The sequence below is a fragment of the Dermacentor andersoni genome, chromosome 2, assembly GCF_023375885.2.
Source record: "Dermacentor andersoni chromosome 2, qqDerAnde1_hic_scaffold, whole genome shotgun sequence".
NCBI classification, from domain to species: domain Eukaryota; kingdom Metazoa; phylum Arthropoda; class Arachnida; order Ixodida; family Ixodidae; genus Dermacentor; species Dermacentor andersoni.
The window spans coordinates 163,329,119-163,338,362 of record NC_092815.1 but is presented as its reverse complement, the minus strand read 5'-3'; positions in this window follow the sequence as shown (position 1 = coordinate 163,338,362).

Here is a 9,244-nt window from a genome sequence, read left to right as displayed (position 1 = left end):
GACCACACAAGAACAGCGACGGCCCCCAATCGCAACAATATACGTGAAAGATAACGACGCTCGTAAGCGAGAGTCCGACAAAAACCGGTCTTTAAAAGTAACTTAGAATGGGCGCGCTTCGTTGATTGATGCTTTTCTGAACTCATTCTCTGGGAGAGCAACAGATGGCCATAATGCATACTACCATATTCTAACGAACAACTCTTTTTTTGCGATGCACGCATTTGTCGATTGCTATACACTGTAAAAATATTTACACCCATAAGGGTGTTTTCTTGTCGCACTAGTAACACCGCTACCCTTAGGGACTTCAATAAAGTCATATAGGACGACAACGGAGCTCTAACTAGACATGCGATGACAAAAGGAATAGCTTAAAGCTATGTAATCATTCTGACAACCTTGGGCGTAAAGGAATATCCGATAGGAGAGTTTCATATATCTCTGCGAAATTCGCTTGTCGGATATTTCTGTGCAGCCAAGGCTGTCAGAATGATTACATAGCTTTAAACTAAGCCTTTTGTTATCAATGCCTCGTTAGAGCTCCACTGTCGTCCAATATGAATTTTTGTAAGTCCCTAAGGGTAGGGGTATTACCAGTGCGACAAAGAAACGCCCTTAAGGGTGTAAACATTTTTACACTGTACAAAAGTCCCTACACTCTTAGAAATATTTACACCCTTTGAGGCGTATCTTGTGCCACAACGATAATCGTCATCTGTCTTGCCCGTGTTTCCTTTATTTACCGCTGCGAGACCGGTACTTCCCAGTCACGAACGACATGCGCGTTATGAGTGTGACGCAGCTCCTCGAAAGGAAAGTAGCGAGCGCCGAGCTTTCAAGAAAGGAAACTCGGGCAAGACAGATGACGATTATTGTTGTGGGACAAGATAAGCCCCAAAGGGTGTAAATACTTGTAAGAGTGTACTCTGGCTTCCGAGATACATGTGGCAACGTTGTGCGATAACGAAGTCGTGTTGCTGAGTTGCGCAGTTCGCAGTGGCGGGATTGATCCCGGCCGCGGCGACCGCATTTCCGTGGAGGAAGAATGAAAACACGCTCGTGTACATGGATTTAGCTGCATGTTAAAGAACCCCACGGGGACAAATTAATTCGGACTGCCCCACCACAAGCTCCTTCATAATCAGATTGATGTTCCGGCGCGTAAAACAAGGGACTAACATTAAATAACAATATAGATAATGCCTATGGCTCCCAACAGGAGTACTAAATTATGCATTTCTATCACATTCTTCTTGGGAAAATGTGATATCACAATCCACCCTTGTTATGAAAGTCTGGGGATGGCTGCCCTGATCTCTTGATTTTTTGTAATACCTTATTCAAACATTCATGGCTCCACAGAAGAGGCTGTTATTGCAACACTTTATTAGAGTCCCGTGATAATTTTCTTTAAAAAAACGGTGAAGAAGGAAGCTCAGTGATGATTCAGTCGTAAATGCGAGAGAAATGCCTTAGCATTACGTTGCACCACTGCGAGATCTACGATGCATGATGTAAACCGCGTTCAGCACATTACAAAGCCTTGTACTGGAACTCACTCGACCCACGTCCTGCCTCTCCGACTGACGGCAGTCTGGCGCAGACCTCTGTCAGTGGCATTATATATGCATACATATTATGTAATGAGGTATACACGCCTCGTCATTTCGCTGGCAGCCCGAAGACGACGACTTTTGTGGTGACTGCGAGAGAGTTCGTGCTGTTCGCGGTTGCTAGACTCATTGTCACCTTTGTACTGCCATTTCATTGCAATATATATATATATATATATATATATATATATATATATATATATATATATATATATATATATATATATAATATTGTTGCAATTCTTTAAACTCGTAGCCTTGGCCGAGCTTTCGACAGAACGGGCGCCCGCTTGGCCCCTGCCGCCGACACACATAGACGAAGACACCGATCCAACATACCCCGCCCGTACGACCAAACCGTTTCCCTTCACCATTCGCATATCATCCGCAGAGGAGCGGGTTGTCCAAGCGTTTCAACGGCACTCTCGCTGACATGCTCGCCATGTACCTCGCGTTCAACCATTCCAGCTGGGACGCTGCACCTCCGTTCGTCACGTTGGCCTATAATACGGCCCCCCAAGCCATTACTGGTTCTTCTCCGTTTTTCTTACTTCACGGCTGCTAACCTTCCTGCACCGTCGATAGAATTCTACCTTACCAGCCTGATTAATCAGAATAGGTTACTGTATGTCAAGCTTTTTTTTTTTTGGGGGGGGGGGGGGCAGCACGCTGAAGAACGCAGACAACTTACCCGTGTTGTTACCACCACCGATCACACACACCAGAAGCATCGTCGTGGTGCCTCTGACCCCACAAGCTCCCCTTCCATTTGTTTGATTTGGCTGTGGGAATCACCTTTAGCTCCCAGCCTTTCCTCTCATGTTGCTCCCAAGATATCGTGGCCCTTAACGTATGCTCGCACAAACAGCTCCTTTGAACTATGTCGTAGAGCCTGTGCCGCCATGTTCTGATCAGCGTCACCGCTGTAGTGGAATTGCTCACCTAGATCGGCTCAAATCCGTTTACGATACATCTGTGCTACGAGATGTTTAGAACGCAAGGGTGGCGGCATTTTCGCCGGGGTACAAATGTAACGACAAAGAACCGCCGATTACTTAGCCGCATCTGAAGCATATTATGTACGACGAAGTAGTACCGGACAGTCAGGCGGTTCCCCAGCGCTCACGGACGGGGCTGGTTTGGACTGATCGCAAGGTTCTGACCGCCGCACAGATGTCGGCTTCTCAATACTTGAGTACCCTGTCAATAAATAACAAAAGATATATATATATATATATATATATATATATATATATATATATATGTGTGTGTGTGTGTGTGTATGTGTGTGTGTGTGCGTGTGTATGTATGTATGTGTGTACGTACGTATGTATGTATGTATGTATAACCTGTCTATTTTTACCACAGCTCTGATTTCCCACCTTTCACACACCCACACAGACATTCTTCCACTTTGACATTCCTCATTAAAAAAAGAAAGGTGTATAATAACTCTCGTTCAATACTTCGGAAAATGTTTCCACATTTACGCACTCTGAATACGGCTTAAATCATTGGGGCTTATCTTACTTTCGCCCATTATTGTCATCTATCTTGCGTGCAGCTCTTTTCGTTAGCGCCGAAAGTGAAGTAAACACTGTTCACTAACAGTATACACGTTAGAAGCGTGACACGACATTATTGACACGAAAGTAGCGAGCACAACGGAGTTTACCCGAAAGCAAAAGTACGCAAAATAGGTTACGATTATTGTTGTGGAGAAAAAAAGAATGCGTCGCACAGCGGGCGAAATGTTTTCTGAGTGCAGTGCATTAGCCCAATTCCTTGTTTATTTGGAGTTTATTATATGCTACTGACCATCGCTTTCACGGTACGGCGTCCCTTTTTTTTAGATTTAAAAGCGAAAACAAAATTGTGTCACGATCTTACGCTGTCTGTAGCGACCGAACCACTGGTCAATATTTATACTTGTACTTGCTATTCCCTTTCTACATGGCGGGAGCGGGCAGTTGATATAGAAACGTAGAATTCCTCGAAGACTATGTGATAGGCGGCGCAAAGAGGCAAAAGATGAAACTCACTGCGGCAGCGCGAAACCAATATAGTTGCAACCGTCCCTTCTGGCGGTGCAGCCGATGCCACTCTCGAAGACGTCGATACGGCGAGCTTGGATTGCCAAGATGCTCGTCGCGGAGTGCACGAATTGGCTTTACTTATTCTTTTTATCTCAGCCATGCTTGCTCTTCTTTTTTTGTTTTGCATTTATTATTTTGGTTTATATTTATGCTTAAATGTTAGACAGCCATATATGAAGGAACTTCAATTTCCTGCTCCGTTTTGTTCTGTGCACTCCCAGCTAGTCAGCGTGCGTATCAACTTCGAAAATTCCTGGCGCGTCTTTTTAGTGTAGCGCCGACACGAAAGAAGTCATGAATACTTTGTTTAGCGCAAAACGACAGACACAAGAAAGACGACAGGACAAGGCGCTAAAAGTCCGAAAGAAGTCCCTGCGCCAGGCTTTCGTTATACTTGAGCTTCATGTTTTCACACTGATATGCAGTTCCACTTCCTCGCTCCTTATCCGTGTTGATCTGCCCTAATAAATCTCTGAACCAGCGCTTCTTAACGTATCTATGCATGCTAGTTAATACCCTTCTCAGCTTCCTGGTGGTCTGACATCTTTTTTATTTGTATCTTACGCCACAGTTATCTCTTCCCTCACCGTGATGACCGATTCAATTAAATAAAGTAATATGAAACGTAAAAGTACTCCTTAAATCCACGGTATATGTTGCATCTAAGGAAGGAAGTTTATTACCGCTTCATGGCATCGTTCCTGCCTTTATTTTTTATCTTTGAAGTTTGCAGTTATACTCGGCTTCGGTGACTCACATTTATCTGAAGAGCTATTATGAGAGTAAAGTCAGGGATTGAGCTCTCGAACGCGTTTTAGTAGCCAAAGGGCTATCTCCTTCTCCTCCTTCGTTCTGTGTCGCGCTTCCCCTAAATGCTTGCCCTACCCTATTTTTTTTTACTTTCGCTATCCCACACGGGGAGGGGAAGAATGTGGTTGAAATAATCTGGTAGCTCCTGAAGCCGCCTTTATACGCAAGTAATTTTGGGCCAGAAAGGTGCCGCGGCCGTCGCGTGAGCAAGTCTAGTTTCCCAAAGCCAGTTTTCCGAGCAGCGCCTGCTGCGATGTTGACATAGACATTTGCAAAAATTCGCGAGTGGGGAAAGCGGCAACGAATGGCGGAGCGCCCATGAGCAATGGCGTTATGATCACCTGGCAGGGGCATCGCCTAAGCAAATCGCCCGCTCGAGTAGACGGTTCCAGCAGATGACATTTGTAGCAGATGACGTCCGCTGCCCGGTTGCAATGTCTGGCGCTATCCACGGTCTACTGAAATAAGGGAGTGCATCGTGCAGTGGCGAAAAGGTAGCTCTTTTTGCGATGACGGCCTGAGGCCCTGGAACACTCCCGTCTACTGCAGCCTCATGTGTGGCTACAGCCTGAAGTCACAGATCGCTAGCGAGGGTGTAAAGGTGCAACAAAGGGCCTCCGGGATCCGCTGTTATGGTTGTCACAGAGTTCATTGGGTGTCCGTGCGAAGCTAGCCGATTTCTTCTGCGGTTTATTTAGCCTCATTCCTACAATTATTTTGTGCATTGTGGTTCCTGCACAGCGATGATTATCAATCCGGGCTCCTTCGGATAAGGCACACTGGGAACATATGCTGTATTCTTGCCCTTCAGCGCCATTTTGTGGACCGAAATGTACAAACAATGGTGGCTTTATTTGTCACAGAATATTCTTTTTTCTTGAGTGAAACCTGGTGATCGCTTTTTTGGCTAACGCATCATCGCAAGGATCTCGGGGAGCCCATCTGGCAAAGTTGAGGTGCTTTTTCCGTGTTTCTCAACATCATGTGTTTCCAAATACTTTGATAAAAAACAAATATATGTGCTTACCTAACGTAACGAGCAGACGAGTGTCTGCTTGTCTTCTGCAACCGAAACGCTGAAGAGACGACGAGGAACACTGCAAAATCTGTGATTGGAAATGTGCAAGCTCAAAGGCATTATTGACGTATCCTAACAGTTTGTATTCTTTATTTTTTGCAAATTATAATGATTTCACTTGTGTTTTCGCGGTCTTTTAGTTTATGCATTCAGAAAGTTTCGTACAACATATTCACGCACTAGGCACACCGCTCGATCAATCCTTCGTCTGGTAGAGTCATCGCACAAGTGATCATAGCTGTCCCATTGTTTTGTTATAAGGACGACACACTGCCTCATTCCATTGTAGTCTTCAGTTCATGACTCAAGTTGTGCAGTGCCTACTTGTTTGGGATGCTAAAATGAAGGATTTTCGCAGCAGAGATAACAGTATTTATTTGAGAGAAGTTACGGACTGAAGCTGAAAGTACTTGTCGTGATTTGTGCCCCGCTTCTCTGAAATTCCGTTGCCTCGCCTGGCCTTCATGTGGGGGTCATGGCCCCTGCTCTTTCATGGGACCTGAGGTGCCTGCCTGACAGAGGTGCTACTGCTGCCACTCGGCAAACCTGTTTTACTGTGGAATAAAGCCAGTCTACTCGTCGTTCTAAACATATCAAAACGTGTATTACTTGCCTCCGCTAAACCAAGCTCCCATCAAGTGGTGACCCAGGACATTTACGCTTCGCTTTTTTTCTTTAACACTGCCATGCACGACGCTGCTCTTATTCCTGCTGACAGAGAAGACGCCACGATGACGTCTCCTATCATCGCCGCAGAGCTTCACTTTCCCAGCTTTTGGCACAAGAATCCTCGAGTTTGGTTTATACAAGTAGAGGCCCGTTTTCAACTACGGCGCATCACCATCAATGGAGCTCTTCCGCTTTTGCGCCGCTGATCATCGTCCGAGGACGCGGCTAGTTGCTTATTGTTCCGGGTGCATGTAAGTCTCAAGCAATTAAAGAAATATGTCTCGTCATGATTGGATACCTGAAACGCCATCCGCATATTTCTCGGCAAACTACGCGGCGCAGTTGGCACACCGGAAATAATTTCGTCGGTAGGCAAGACATGTCGCGAGAATTCCACATTGGGTTTTTGAATCAAACAACCGTAAACATAATCTTTCAGACTGCTTAATGTTCTAGACACGTTATTTTGCTTTAAAGTGTTTTTTTACGTGATTGCCCACATTGTCTGAATTCTGTCATTCCCACAAGCCGTTCCGAAGATATAGCTTCTCATAGAATTGTTCATACGAATCAAGAAGTTACTGATAATATGTGAATAGATGCGGGCTCATAAATATTTATGAATCGTTGAATATCTCATATTAACCAACCGTCTTATTCTTTTTAGATAGCATTGAAGCACTACTGAACCTTTCATCATAATTTGCTTGCTGCACTCTTGCGTTGCCTCAGGTGCGAGAAAGTAAAAAAATGTTTTCACAACTTGGAACAGTGAAAGGCGGAACTTGTTATCGCAGATATTATTGCGACAATAAAGGAAATGCGTAGGAAAAAGTACCGAGGTTAGCCGGATTGATCTCTTGTTGGCACTCATGCTCTGTGGTGAGGGGAAGATGGGGAGGTATACCTTAATTCCAGCTGGCAAATTCAAGTGTGTAGGCATCGCCACTCCAATGTTATCTGTTTCTAAAACACTTCACTTCGTGTGTTGCGCCACTTTTCGTACCCGCCCAAGCAGCACGTGCCCTCACCTTGCTACATATCCGCTTTTTAAAATTCTTTCTCACGGTTCATGCGAAGCTATGACGAAAGATCTGTTCGGCATTGCTCTTGTCGCACGATGCTTTCCCAATGAATGTACTCACTCTCGTAATGACATACCTTATTTAGCTTGCTACAAAGATTCTTGAAATTAAAACTTTAGGGCAGCTGCGCCAAGCAGCATTCCCGGGCCTCTCTGATAAAGAAGTTCCATTTCTCAGTGTTTGTTTCTTGCTAGCAAAGGTGCGCAGTATATTTTTTTGCTGAATGAGCTCAGAAATACCGAAAGCTCACTAGCCATCGTGGAATACACCAGCACCTCTGTCTTTGCAAGGAACCTAAGTAAATAATAGAAGTAGGTTTGAAAGGAGTATGCGAAAAGCAGCCAGTACCTCGCAGAAGGACATTCTATACGTGAGGAAGGGAAAACCGTAAAGGCACTAGCGATCAGTTGTGCGGCAACACAGACATTTTTTTCTTGATTTGAAAGTTACGCCCACCGTAAAGGGGAACACAGACATGAGAACAGTAAAGACAAAGAACTCACCGGGCGCTTAGAGCACCCTCTCACTAGGCGCAACGCAGTCATGTTAAGCATTGACTATTTACAATGCTTATTAGCCCGTTAAGCGGAAGTGAAGCTGTGTAATGTCTCGAAAAGAAGAAAGTAAAGAGGAAAACAACGAATGTTAACCGGAGAGTACAACAAGGTTGGATCCTGTAAAAGCAATCCGCAGAATGCACTCGACTCATTAGGAGGCACACTACCGTTATATCTTCAGCAAAAAGTGCTTAACCCAATTTCACGGCACTCGCACAATGCTTTTATCGTTGTTGTCTGTCTCTCTCTCTCTCTCTCTTCCTACCTCAGATAAACGCTTTTCTTGCCTGACTACGTTCGTCCGCATGCCCTGCCTGCTTTCAGGTAAATGCACTTTCTTCCTAATAGTTCCTGCTTTACATGTCGAGAAATGCTCTCACACAAACTATTCTGCCGAGGTATTTAAAGTATAACGTACGTTATGCTAAAGGGACCTAGAAACCATGCTGTTGCTTGTCTGTTCCAGTGTGTGTCAGAAAATAAGCACGGTGCACTAATTAGTAAACGCGAATTAAAAAAATTAGGAAACAAGCAGAGTTATTATAAATTTTAACATGAAAATGTATGAACGGCCCGCCTATGATCTTTTTAATGTACTATCGTCCTGAATAAGAGTAACAACACGATAAATCATTTTTTTATGTGTGTAGGCGCTGCCACGTTGCCTTACAGTTCCCGTATGGTAGCAAGGCAGCACGTAGACAAGAAAATTGCTTAACACCATTCCAATTCTTGTTAGCACCCCGTTTATAAGAAAAATGTTCCGTGCCATTCTTATTATTGAAAAAACTGACGTCTGTATCCTCTTGCTGCAACTCACGCTGAGGTGATAGCACATACGGCGCGCTCTCAGCATCGGGCAGACTAGCAAGATGGTGATGCTTTGGAGTTTTGTGCCAGCATGATGGTCAGGAAAGAAAGTATAGATAGGCTTGAAAGGTTTTGCGCTCTTAATGACCTTTATTTGTTGATATGATAAATTCTAGATGTGGTTTGCTTTATTGCTGAAAAATATTTGGGTCCGCCGTGGTGGCTTAGCGGCTATGACGATGCACTGCTAAGCACGAGGTCGCGGGAGCGAATCCCGGCCACGGTGACCACATTTTCGATGCGGACGAAAAAAACGGTCGTCTCCCATGCATTGGGTGTACGTTAATTATGCCACGCGCTCGTCAAAATTAATTAGGAGTCCCCCACTACGGCTGACCTCACGATGCAATCATGCTTTTGGCACGTAAAACCTCATAATTCAATTGAATGAATATTTAGACAACATGACCGGCAGCCTGGACAGCCATAAGAGTACTAAAAATTGCCGTGCTTGAAAGTTACC